Below are 14,517 nucleotides of genomic sequence, written 5' to 3' on the forward strand. Positions count from 1 at the left end.
ATGAAGGAGTTTGCCATAGTTACCGGATTGAGATGTCATCCTTGTGAGTCTTTTCCTACTGTTGTATTAACCAAGCAATCCCGGACTCCTAAGCCAGCCAAGCCAGCCAAGAAAGCAAAAGATTCCAAAGCGAAGAATAATGTCTCTTTAGTAGACTTAGTGGAAAAGAGCTACAAAGAGAAGAAATTGTTGGAAGATTTAGAGTCCAAAACTTTCTCGAAAAAGCACAAGGAGGCACTGTGCTTAGTTTTGTTTGTGCACAGTGTTTTTTGGGCAAGAGACATAAACAACAACATACCACTTGGATTGATTAAACTTACGGAGGACTATAATGCCTTCAACAACTATTCTTGGGGTCTTGAAAGCTTTAGGTTGGCTGTTGAATATTTATTGAGAAAATTGAAGCTAACAGGGAAGACGGTCAACCTATAAGGCTTCCCTTGGGCTTTCATGGTAAACTTTCTTCAATGTTTATCTTCTTTTTTTGTTGTATTTCAATCACTATTTTAATTTTTGATGGAATCTTTTTTTTCTAGGTTTGGGAATTTGAAACCATTCCTCACCTCTGGCATCAAGTCAAGGAATACTTCGAAGAAGTTACCTTTCCAAGAATTCTTAGATGGCTGATTGCCAGGAACAATACAAAATTGAGTGTTGACTTTTTCAACCCCCCTAAGGAAGCTGTAAGCATTAGAACACATTCATATAGAATAAACTTAACTTCTATAAGCTTAAATAATTTACAATAGATAACTAGTTGTTACAACAGCTTTTGTAATCTGCTGCAACAAAATATGCATATGTTGCAACAAGTTATGAATCTATTGGACAATGTCCAACAGATGAGTAACCTGCTGCAACAAGTTACCCATCTGTTGGACAATGTCCAACAGATGAGAAACCTGCTGCAACAAGTTACCCATTTGTTGGACAATGTCTAACAAGTATCACACTTGTTGCAACAGATCACTTTATTTGCTAATCTGATAACTTCTAAATCTGTTACAGTAAATTTTTACAACAGGTACAATAATCTGTTGCAAAAAGTTACTAATCTGTTGGACAATATCCAACAGATGAGTAACCTGTTGCAACAAGTTACTCATCTGTTGGACATTGTCCAACAGATGAGTAACTTGTTGCAACAACCTTTGAGCTGATAACTTCTTTTAAATTGGTTTTGCTTTTCATGATTTAGCACTATTTTGATATATCTACTTTCTTATTGTAGGTTGTGCACCCATGGCTTGTCCCTACAATAAGAGAGTTGGAGATGCCATGCCTTGTTACCTTTGTGCACATAGAATCTGTGCCTGACAGATTGATTGATGGGTTCAAAGGGGAATTGGCTGGAGTGACAGCCATCACATGGGAATCAACTAGGGTTGATGATTGTTACACCTCAGAAAATCTTCCGTTTGTACGCAAGTGAATGAACTAGTAGGGAGTACGAGTATACGATATGTTCATGAGTAATAGATGACGCTCGGCGAACTCTAGAAAAGATTTCCAAGATGTTAGAGATGGGGGAAGAGGGTTGCAAGAGAAGGCAAAGTATTCGATAAGTATCGGAAAGGAACTACGAGTAATGAGTTATCAAGGACTTAATGGTGTCTTGGAGAAGAGTGATAACGTCCCTTGTATTGGTATTGAAGTGTTGAACAAGTGTTAAGAAGGTTCCATAAGGATTGGAGATCAAACGAATCGACGAAACGAACTTCGGATTCACTGGGATTATACGGCCAAACATACTGGCCGTATAATTTATACGGTCCGTATGTCTGGACCGTATAATCAACCCATATTGGCTAAAATCTATGGACCAAACATACGGTCCGTAGATTTTATACGGACCGTATGTTGGTCCGTATATTTGGTCGGGACTGATTTGGTTCAATAAATGTAAAGGACCAAGGTTATTTCATTTCACTTCCATTTCACCCCCTTCTCTCTAAAAACATCTCTCCACATTTATTATAAAAAAATTCAAGGATCATAAGTCATCAACAACATTAAACAAGTGAATCAAGAGTAAGAACCCATCAAAGATCATCTAAAGTCAAGAAATCCAAATGGAGGAAAATTAGGGTTTTGCTCAAAGTGGAGTATTATCAACTAAAACTTGTTCCTACGACATCTAAGGTAAGATTCATGATATTTATATGTTGTCTAAGATATTGGAGAGTTGAAATACTTGGATTGTAGAAGAATATGGTAAAATGGGTCATGAATGGTGAATAGTGCCATCTTGAGAAATAGTTTGAATTGAGTTATGAATCTTGATGCAATGTGATGCAAATGTGTTATAAATGGTGTTGAGAACATGAAATGAGTAATGCACGTGAATGGATATAGTCGTATGATATAGCCATAGATATGGACAAATCATTAATGGCCATTGTTATGATATTGTGAATGCATTGTTGACGTTTGGGAGTTGAGTTATGATATGGAGGAATGTTGTATAAATAGAGGAGATGCTGTCCGATTTTCTCTAGCGTTAGTCCTATATGTTAGCCATCGATTCTAATGATAGTATGACCTTGATGAAGGTAGAAACGTGAGCATCGGAGGAGTACGTGCAAGTGTAGAATAGTTCAATGAAAAGGTATGTAAGGCTAACCCTTCTTTCATAAGGCATGATTCTTTGGCCAAATTTCTAAATCCTCTATATGAGTATGTTGTCTTCAAATGGTTGATTTTCCGAGCTCGTAAGCTCACGATCCTTGATAGTACTACGATTGTACTACGCTTCTCATATGACAAGTAAACCTATAATATAGACGTAACGATAATGATGCTAAAGGTGCCTACGGGCTGTTATATGTATGTGTGCCTATGAAGGGCTATACTGAAACCCCGAGCTTCTAGTGCCGGGTAGAATATGTTTATGTGTATGTGTGCCTATGAAGGGCTATAATGAAACCCCAAGCTTATAATGCCGGGTAGATTATATGTATATGTATGTATATGGTTATGTAACGCGCGCACACATCTGCAGATGGTACGGATAACCCTGAAGCCTTGGTAGGGACAGGTAGATATAAACCTTGAGCCTTGGTTGGCCAAGTATGTATGAAACACCGAACCTTCATGGTCGGGTACGCTATATATATATATATATATATATATATATATATATATATGTGTGTGTGTGTATATATGTGTATATGCTATGTATATGACATCATTAAGAGTATGAATATGTTATGTAAACGATTATGAGGGTAATTAAGTACAGATATGGATGTATGTACGCGGATACGCGCTAGAAACGGAATGTCCCTATGGAAAGCAAGTAAGTGCCATGATGATGATATTATTGTCTCCCCTCCTATGCTATTCATATGTTGTTTATTATGCCTCTATATCGATGTTGATCATGCTTTACATACTCAGTACATTCTTCGTACTGACGTCCTTTTGTTTGTGGACGCTGCGTCATGCCCGCAGGTGCACAGGAAGACAAACTTGATCCATAGCTGCTTATCCAGAGATTTCATAGCAGAGCTCCATTTCCTTCGAAGCCATAGCTTTTGGGTACTTATTCTTTTGTGTATATAATTATGGGCATAGCGGGGTCCTGTCCCGCTCATGTGATATGTTATACTCTTTTTAGAGGCTCGTAGTCACGTGTATGTGGTTAGATATGTCCGGCCTTGTTGGCCCATGTTTTGTATATCATTTTGTCGGCCTTGTCGGCCCATGTACATTGATGTGGCATAAATTCCTATGATGATATAAAGGTGTTATTGTCCAAATGGGACTAGTTTGATGAATGAAAGGAACGTATGTTAAATTGTGTGGCTCACCTAAATGTAAGCATAGGTGTAAGTTAAGGGGGGTGCCCGGGTGGGTTAGCACCGGTTGCTCGTTGCGGCCCCCTAGGCGGGTCGTGACAATGATGTTGTTGCTAGTAGTGGTGGTCTTGTTGCTGGTGGTGATGTTGTTGTTGATGCTGTTGGTGGTGTTATTGCTGGTGGTGATATTGGTGTTGATGATGTTAGTGGTGTTGTTCAACCTGTTGAAGTTGGTGGTGGTGGTGGTGGTGGTAGTGTTGGTGTTGGTGATGATGTCCCGACAAGTATTGCTAGGGAAAAATTGAGAGGTGATGATCTTGATATTGATGGATTTACTCCAGTTGCTGGATTTAGTGGTGTTGAAGGATTTGGTGGTAATTTGAGTGGTGGTAGATTGAGTGGTAGAAGATTTGCTGATGTTGGTGCCGGTACCACTTGCAAGGAGAAAATGGATAATTTGGTTAGAAAGTTGAGGAGTTGGTGCAGGCCTAACAAGCCACAAACACTTCTATCAGAGGTTGATATTCAAGAGGGGTATCAACCCATCAAAGAACCTTTCCTCACCCTATACTCCTATTGATGTTCGGAGGAGGGGCAAAGCAATTGCCAAGGCACTTGCATAAATTAGATCAAGGAAACCTGCTGCTACTCCCAGTAAGGCAATTGAGACTCCTCTTCCTGATGTTGGGCCAAAAGTGATAAAGAAGGTGGACAATGTAGCCTTGTAAATGCCCAAAGAAATAAAAAGCTTGACACTGTGCTCAAATCAAAAAAAAGTGAGAAAACAATGTACTCAATGCATGAAGTTGGGGCTCCATACTTCAAGGTTATGACAAGCATGGATATTTGGTGGGAGGATTGGGTAAGTTTCAACACTTGTATATATCTATCTAATTCAGTATGTTGTTGCAACAAGTCCTTTATTTTGTTGAATCTGTTGCAACAAGTTAACTCGTTGTTGCAACAGGTCCTTTATTTTATTAAATATGTTGCAGCAAGTTAAATAGTTGTTGCAACAAGTCCTTTATTTTGTTGCAATAAGTTGCTTATTTGTTACAACAAGTAACTAACTGTTTACTACTTTTACTTTAGCATGTAGATGAATTCCTGCTTCTAATGCGTATGAGGAAAATCAATTTCCCTAAGTACTATGATTCCATTGACATAAACCTAGACCTCAACTTTTGCAATAACATTCTCAAGAGGTACACAGATTTGACAAATAAGAGTACAGTTCCGAATGTCGTGCCTTTGGAGGTTAGACTTGCTGAATTTCGGTGGGATGATGAAGTGATCAATTATTGTAGAGCTATTAGACCCTACCCTAGTGGCTGCTCATGGGCCGGTGCAAAGAGGGTTTTAACAGTGATGGAATATTGATGTCACACATTTTACCACTCTCGTGTTCAAGATTGAAAAGGGAGCAATAAATATTTACGACTACAATGTTCCTGTCTACCGGATGATGCTTTCTTTTATTAGATGCAGCCAGTATTGGAATTGTGGCCCAAGTTGCTGAAACAGAGTGGCATGTTCGCACACTTTCCTGCAAAGTTAGTCAGTGAACCGTGGGAATTCTATAAGTGCAAAAATCTCCCCCACGATGACACTAGTAGGGCATGTGGTTCGTTGTCAATTGCTTTTATAGAGGCTTTGCTTACCGGCACAACTGTGACAAAACTCAAAAATCTAATCAGCGACAACTTTGTGGGGAAGATGCAATAGAGATGGGCCTTAGGTGTAATTGAAAAGGTGTTGGAGCCCCAAGATGGGCTGATAAACAATTTATTTAATTTGTGTTTTTTGGAGCCCAAATGTTGCCTGTTGAACAATTAATTTTAGCTTTCTACTTTATGTCATTGGTGAATTATGGTAGATGTTGATGACATTATGTAATTTAAGTATATGTTAGGTGTTCAGTACCTTTCTAAGAAATTTTTTGCAAGTATTTAAGTTGTTTATGTAGTTTCAAAAAAGTCACAAAATCTAACAGCTGTTAAAGAAGTTGCAACAAGTTGATAATCAGTTGCAACAAGTTTCTAATCTGTTGCTACAGATGGGCCAGTTGAAGAAGTTGCAACAAGTTGATAATCTGTTGCAACAAGTTTATAATATGTTGCAACAAATAGGTCAGTTGTTGCAACAGATGAGCCAGTTATTGCAACACATGAGCCAGTTGTTGCAAAAAATCTAACAGCTATTAAAGAAGTTGCAACAAGTTGATAATCTGTTGCAACAAGTTCATAATCTGTTGCAACAGATCGGCCAGTTGTTGCAACAGATGAGCCAGTTGTTGCAACAAATTTTACAGCTTTTGAACAAGTTGCAACAAGTTGATAATCTGTTGCAACAAGTTTCTCATCTGTTGCAACAGACGGGTCAGTTGTTGTAACAAATCTAACAGTTGTTGAAGAAGTTGCAACAAGTTGATAATTTGTTGCAACAAGTTGCTTATCTGTTGCAACAGATGGCTCAGTTGTTTAAACAAGTTACTTAGTTGTTACGAATTCATACCTAGTTGTAAATGTATATAGATCACTAAATATGGGTGAATCAACTAGTTCTCATCAAATTACTCTAACGATCACTCGATTTGGGAAGAATACACTTAGTTGATCATATGTCATGACTCAGAATACCATCAAATTGATTAGGTACAGATATTGAACAATAAATATTATTGGTTTTATTTGTTTATCACTAAATATGGGTAAATCAAGTAGTTTTCATCAAATAACTCTAATGATCACTCGATTTGGGAAGAATACACTTAGTTGATCATATGTCCTGACTCAGAATACGATCAAATTGATTAGGTACATATACTAAACAATAAATATGATTGGTTTCCATTTTTTATCACTAAATATGGGTGAATCAAGTAGTTCTCATCAAATAACTCCAATGATCACTCAATTTGGGAAGAATACACTTAGTTAATCATATGTCCTGACTCAGAATACCATCAAATTGATTAGGTCCATATACTGAACAATAAATATCATTGGTTTCCTTTGTTTATCACTACATATGGGTGAATCAAATAGTTCTCATCAAATAATTCCAACGATCGCTCGATTTACGAAGAATAATCTTAGAATTACCCATCTAACCAATGAAATTACAGTCTATTCCATTAAGGATGTTAGTAGATAAATATATTGATCACTAAATATCATTGAATCCCTTTGTTTAACACTAAATATAATTGATTCCCTTTGTTGATCACTAAATATATGTGACTCATATCATAGTTGTTGCAGCAATTGCAGTATCTGTTGCAGGAGGTAACACAGTCGTTGAACAAGTCATATTACTTGTTGGATAAAACACAACAAGTTATGGAGTTTCTGAAACAACTCATTCTATTTGTTATAAAAACCCAAAACACCAAATAACTTGTTCTAACAAGTCGTGTCACTTATTGGAAAACCAAGTTAAGTGACTTAGTTGATGCAACAAGTCCGATTATAGAGCTGTTACAACAGAATTATTACTTGTTAGAAACTGTTCAAAAATTGCAAAACCACAGAACATACATTGGTGATTTGAGTAAGATCAACATATCATATAAAGCAAGTTCACAAACACAAACAACAGAATTTTTCATTATAAGAAAGAACAACATAAAAATGTCATAAAATCCAATTTCACAAACACCAAAAATAGTAATTATTATTACAAGACATAGCAAAATTAACAACAATCGACCAATTCGGTTTGGGCATGTAGTTTTTTTATGGCTAGCTGTTTTGCATATGGAGCATTTGTGTTTCCTCATTGGAAATGATTCCCCGATTCCATGCCTCTTTTTTGTCTGTCTTCTTCCCGGTTTGCTCGGATCAACATGTGGAGGAGGTATTTCTCTCTCTAAAATCTCCATAGAAACTTCCCAAGATTCTTCAGAAGGCACGGGATTCATTTCCTCACAGTATGTAATTATGTAATTCTCCACCTTATAATATGGAGATGAGTAGTCATAAATCCGCCTTCCAAAGTTTTCACCATATTGGACTCGAAGCGCTGTCATAGTATGTGGACAAAGTATTTTGTCTAGGTCAAAAACTCTACAAGTACAAGATCTTCTTTGCAGATCGACTGTAGCAACTGAACCCAGACCGATGACACTGAACTTGTAGTTGGCAATTTGATGAGCCAATAACTTCTCCCCCAAGTTGACAAATTTTGATATTTTTTTCCATTGAAGGAACAAAGATGGTTGGTGAGTCGATGATGTCACACCCCAATCCTGATAGGGCATGATGGGCACCCGACCCCTTACTTAGAGCCGAGCGAACCCGCTGGTTCTCGTTATGTTCATAATCTCACTGGACTCTTAAATCACGAAATGAAATGCATAATGAAAGCTTTTCAAAAACATTCTTTTCGTCATTCTCAAATCAAGTAAAATCTTTAATCATATGAAATTTGTAACATAATGCATAATGACACATCAGCTTGCAGAGCCGCTTACAAGACTGACATGCTATATACGTGACTCTGTCTGCAAAGTCTCTAAACATCAATCAAGATACCATAACATAGATACTCTGACTCGGCAACACTCCAGAAGGAAATGGACCTCGCTAATCCAGCTGGAACATCTCCTACCAATATCCTCTACTCATCTGTATACACCTGCGAGGCATGAAACGCAGCGTCCACAAGAAGGGACGTCAGTACGAGCAATGTACTGAGTATGTAAGGCATGAACAGTGACATAGTAAGAAATACCGAACATGGAAAATAATATAATGGGCGTATGGGGATAAAGTAATATAAAAGAGATCAACTTGTGCCTCTGAATGCCCTTTTAAGGCGAATATCGTGCATGCTTAGCTTTTCAAGAATTTTTCCATACATATCTATACATATATAATATCTCATCTGGTCGTTAAAGCGCGCTAATATATATAGATACATATATATATAGCATCTTACATGGTGTTATCTTACCCGGACCTTTCGGGACTCGGTATCATCTTACCCGGCCCTTTCGGGACTCGGTGTTATCTTACCCGGCCCTTCCGGGACTCGATATCATCTTACCCGGCCCTTCCGAGACTCGGTATCATCTTACCCAGCCCTTTCGAGACTCGGTATCATCTTACCCAGCCCTTTCGGGACTCGGTGTTATCTTACCCGGCCCTTCCGAGACTCAGTATCATCTTAAACCCTTACAACCATAAAATAGGCACATATCATTTTAGTGTTCACAATTAAGCAGTTAACACCTACGGAACTCAATGTCCGAACTGCGAAGTGTAACAGATGAACTCCATACGCCTCTCATGAAATTTCTCAACAAACCTCCTGTTTATGTAATCAAATAGAGCAGTAATAGGAAATTTTTCTTTCAACATTGAACATTGAGTTCACCGACCTAGTAGGGTTTGTCGTCATAAAATTATACTTGATAAAACTAACATATTTAGTGTTGGAACAGGTGGCTCAGCTGTTGGAAAAATAACAACAAGTAGAACATCTATTGCTACAAGTAACCTATTAGTTGCATCAGATGTGTGACTCGTTGGAAACAAAAATGTACAAATACCTATTTCCGGCTCCATATGTGGAATCCAGCACTTTCAAGATGTTCGGAGACCCCACGAACCACATCTCTATTTTGATTAAAATGGTCATCGAAGACATCAATACTGTAATCTTTTGCTGCTTTATAAAATTGAGATACGACCTCCCCATTGTGAAAGGTGGTTCTCAGATTTTCCCTAACGTGCCTCATGCAAAAACCATAATGAGATGTAGGGAAGACAATTGAAACCGCCTTTTTGATACTTGGATGTCTATCAGAAATTATGCACAAATCAGGGGTATCCTCTATATAGCTTCTCATTTGTTCAAAAAACTATTTGTACGAAGCATCACACTCCTTGTCCGCTACACAAAATGCCACCGAAAAAATATGATTCTCCGCATCTTGTGCGATTGATGACAACAACACTCCTTCGTACTTGCTCCTCAAGAATGTTCCATCGACAGCTATGACTTTTTTCATTTGCGCAAAACCAAGCATCCAAGCCTTATAGGCTACAAAAAAGTACTTGAACTTCCCATTTTCATCAACCTTCAATGTCATCTTACTTCCTGGATTTACAAAACGAAGCATATAACGGTACGCATCAAGCACCGCATACCCGTGCTCATGTGTCCCCCTTGTCAAAGCCTTTGCAATCTCCATGCCTTTCCAGACCTTCCAATAACTTACCTTATAACTGAATTCTATACGAATTGAGTGACTCATATCTTTTGTAGATGGGCCTTTACCGTCAGGAAACCTATCTTTGAAGTATTCACCAATGACTTTCGTTGTAGCGTGTGGATTATGGCTCGTAATGTGCTCAGAACCACATGTGTGATGCTTTATGTAGGTTCTGATACAAAATTATCAAAACTTAAAAGCTTCACAACCATCAGCCACCACTTGCACTCCGGATGTACACATCTGAAGCAATACACAATACGTGAATTAATCACCTTCTTGATTCTAAAATCTTTATTTAAGCAAGCAAGTTTCAATGAAGTTGCTAGTGCTTCTTTGTTCTTGAATGACATTCCTTTATAAAAACATGTTTCATCATCATGAATATAGCTAGACTGTTTTGATTGTGTAGTGCCCACTTTATTGCTCACAACTTTGGGTATAGGAATCTGGTCAGCCCCACTTCCATTATCTGTGATATCAACATCCACCCCATCTAATTCATTATTTAACACATCTTGTTGGCCTTGAGATAAATTGTGGTTCTCTATCGGGCTTCCAACAACCTATACCCTTAAAATGGGCCTAGCTACATCATTCAAATAAGCACGCAAACAAACCTGACCAGTTATCTTAAATGGCAAGACCTTCTGATTTTCAAAAGAGTTGTGCATGTAAGTGATGGCAAGATCTTTTGGTTCACAAGTTAATTCACAATATATGATTATTAGGTTCACAAAATCATCAAACACAACATCTCTTTGGACGGTCATCCTTATCGTCTCTAACATGTCACTACCCTTCCATCGCCAAATATATCGATTGTTCTTCTCGATCCTTTCACTATGGCAATCAACCCCTATTGTTATTGAGTCTCTCATTAGTGGTGTTCGAGGTACCTGAAGATATTTTGCTTAACAAAAAAATTGTCATGAGAGTACATACAAAACTATAACCAAATGAAACAGCAGCAGTAGTTGTTCCAACAGATTACTGACTTGTTGGAACAAGTGGACTACTTGTTGCAACAGGTAATCCACCTGTTGCAACAAGTCACTAATCTATTGGAGTCAGCTTCAGTTTTTTGGGTTACTGTTTCAGACTGTTGAAGATGTCCAACAGATTAGTGAGTTGTTACAACATGTGTATAACCTGTTGCAACAAGTAGTCCACTTGTTCCAACAAGTCAATAATCTGTTGGAAGCAGCTTCAATTTTTTAGGTTCTGTTTCAGACTATTGAAGATGTCCAACAGATTGTTGAGTTGTTGCAATAGGTGTATTACCTGTTCAAACAAGTATTCCACTTGTTGCAGCAAGTCAATAATCTATTGGAAGCAGCTTTAGTTCTTTGGGTTCTATTTCAGACAAAAACTGAAGCTGACTCCAACAAATCATTGAGTTGTTGCAACAAGTGGACTACCTATTGCAACAACTCACTCAGTTGTTGCAGGATATTTATACAATGTATTTGGCAATGGTTACAACAATTACAACAACTACATAATCTATTGTAGAAGTTGTAACAACCACATTATCTGTTGCAACAACTACAACAGTTATTGTAAGTTGTTGGAAATCAGTAGATTTATACCCATATGCAAAATTGAAATAAAACAACACTGTTTTACTTACCAAATGAGCGGAAAATACTTATGAAGTAATTCCCAGTGCTACACGAACAAAATCCAGTAAAAAAATTACAAAATCGGGTGGTCTCATTTTTTTCTTTCTTGAGCAATAATGGCGGACGAAGAAGAAGAAGAAGAAGAAGAAGAAGAAGAAGAAGAAGAAGAAGAAGAAAGTAGCAGAATAAGAAGAGGCAACAATAGTGAAAATGGCGCTAATCTGTTGAACTGACTAGGAACTTTGGCGCGTTTTTTTTTTCAATTTGGGTATTTTAGGATTTATATGGGTTGGGTCAAAGTGTTAAAAACAAAACTTGGGGGCAAAGTGTAAAAAATAAATTTAGGGTCAAAGTGTTAAAAATATAACTTTGGGGCAAGTTCAAAACTCCCTAATCACTAATCCAAATTTTATCACCCCTACTCAATAAAAAAAAGGATTATTCCAACTCAATTTTGAGCCTTTTTTGTCATCCTTAATTAATTAGCCCAAGTTACATGGAAGATTTAACTTATGGTGACAAAAAAGTCTCATAATTAGAAATGGTGACAAGTTTGACCAGCCAAGGTCAAACTTGTCTTAAAAATGTGATTAACTAAAATTGGGACTGAATTATAATTTTTAAAACTTATAATCTTTTACAAAATACACAAAAGCCCGTACACATTATACAAAAACTTCTTCCAACTCACACACATTATACAAAAACTCCTTCCAACCCACTTCCCCCCACGACCCCAACTACTTGTTCATTTTATTTCAAAAAAAAAAAAGCAGTTCCCTGTTCCCTCGTCTCTGTCTCTCTCCGTTGCTGCTGCAAAAAACCGGCGACCGGCGACCACCATTGTTGCTGCTCGTTCCTCTCTCTCCATTACTGTTGCTGCTGCTCATTTCTCTCTCTCTCTCTCTCCATTGCTGTTGCTTCTCTATTCATTCGCAGGTAAACTTTTTTTTCACTTGGTTCAAAAGTTAGGGTTTTGAAATCAGAGTGTGAAAATGATGATTTTGGTTAGAGAAGATGAAGAAGAGCATGGGTTTTTCTTAAATGTTGTTTGTTTTGTTGCAGTTTCGTGTATTTGTTGCACTTGTTGGGGTTTGTGAGTTTGTAAATAGTGGTTGTGGTTGTGAAATCATGGTTTTTGGTGTTGTTTTTGTTCTTCTTCTCCTTGTTGTTTCGAAAAAAAAAAAGGCTTACAATTTTGTTGATGTTTTCCGACAATTGAGGTTACCTGTTGTAGCAAATTCAGCACTTGTTTGACAGTTGCAAACATCTGCTGAGGTTGCATGGTTTGGTGTATTTTGTTTAAATTTTGAGTGAGATTTGTGATGGTTGTGTGTTTGTAATGAAATATAGATGTTTTGTAGTTAAATTTAGATGTTTTTGCTGCTGTTGTTGTTGCTGTTGCAGCAAATTCAGCACTTGTTTGACAGTTGCAAAGATCTGCTGAGATTGCATGGTTAAAAAAATCCTATTTGGTGTATTTTGTTTAAGTTGTGAGTGAGATTTATGATGGTTGTGTGTTTGTAGTGAAATATAGATGGTTTGCAGTAAAATTTAGATGTTTTTGTTGTTGTTGTTGCTGTCATGCTATGGTTTAGGAAAAGTTTTGATTTTATCCAACAGTTGCTGGATAAAATCAAAACAATTGTTGAGGTTTTTGCTGCAACTGAAGCAGTTGTTGTAGCATATTAACAAGCTGTTGTAAAAAATCAAAATAGTTGCTAAGCTGTTGCTACTGTTTTTCTATTTCCAACAGATTAAGATTCTACTGCAACAAGTAAAAAGTTGTTGCAACAGCTTCATATTTTGTTGCAACATATTATTAATCTGTTGCAACAACTGATTACTTATTGCAACATATTCCTTTTCCCTTTTTACTTTGAATGTTGCACTAACCAATTAAAACTGTTTTTCTATCTCCTGTTTGTAGATAAAATGGCTCCAGTTAAAAGAAAATGAGAGAAACCAACTTAGGGAGAACGTAGTAAAAGAGCTAAGGTGCAAAAACCATTAGATAAACCTGTGACTGCTATTTGTCAATCAACAAATTGTTATATCCCGTATTTTTGAACGTCAGATTAATTGCTGAGGTGGGACCCACACATCGATATTTTTTTGGGACATCTAAAAATTCATATGAATCACATATGAGAAGTTAAACACGACTCAAGAAGGATCCTTGGGCCAAATCAAAGTGGAAGTCCTCCAAACGAATATTTTTAAGAAAACGTTTTCGGGTGATCTGACTTCAAGGGGCAAAAACGGTATTATGAGTTTGGAAAAGTACCAAGAACTAGAAGTTGTAGATAATTGAATTAGCTTTTCAACCATAGGTCGTGGGTGCCCAGGTGAGATCGGTACAAGGAGATATGAACGTTTTAAGGTCGAAAGGTCAGTGGGCTAGGCCCAACTCGGGACCAAACCGAGTTGGCCCAAAAAAATCAAAAGAAATAATAAGGCCCAAATTTGTGAGGCCCAACCGGCCATGGTTATGGCCCAAGCCCATATTAAATAAAATTTGGTCAATAAATAAGATGACTAAGTCATCTTATTCCACATAATGTTCTAGAAATTTCAAGAAAAGCAAGAACAAGAGAGAGAGGAGAAAAACTTAAGGCCATTTCGGCCAAGAGCAATTTTCACAAGAAAAATTTGCAAAAATTCTCCAAAAATCATTTTCTACCAAGTAAAGGGTGATTAACAAGGTGGAGTTGTTGTTGGAGCAAGAACAATTCAAAATCATACAAGTTGTCAAGTTGTAGTCAAGTGAGAAGTTGAAGAAGAAAGGTGAGTTTTGATCTTGTTTTATGTGTTATATATGGTTTATATGTGTTGTAGTATGGTAAAATGGATGAAATTCATGAAGGAGAGA

Source organism: Lycium barbarum, chromosome 2 (assembly GCF_019175385.1).
Source record: "Lycium barbarum isolate Lr01 chromosome 2, ASM1917538v2, whole genome shotgun sequence".
NCBI classification, from domain to species: domain Eukaryota; kingdom Viridiplantae; phylum Streptophyta; class Magnoliopsida; order Solanales; family Solanaceae; genus Lycium; species Lycium barbarum.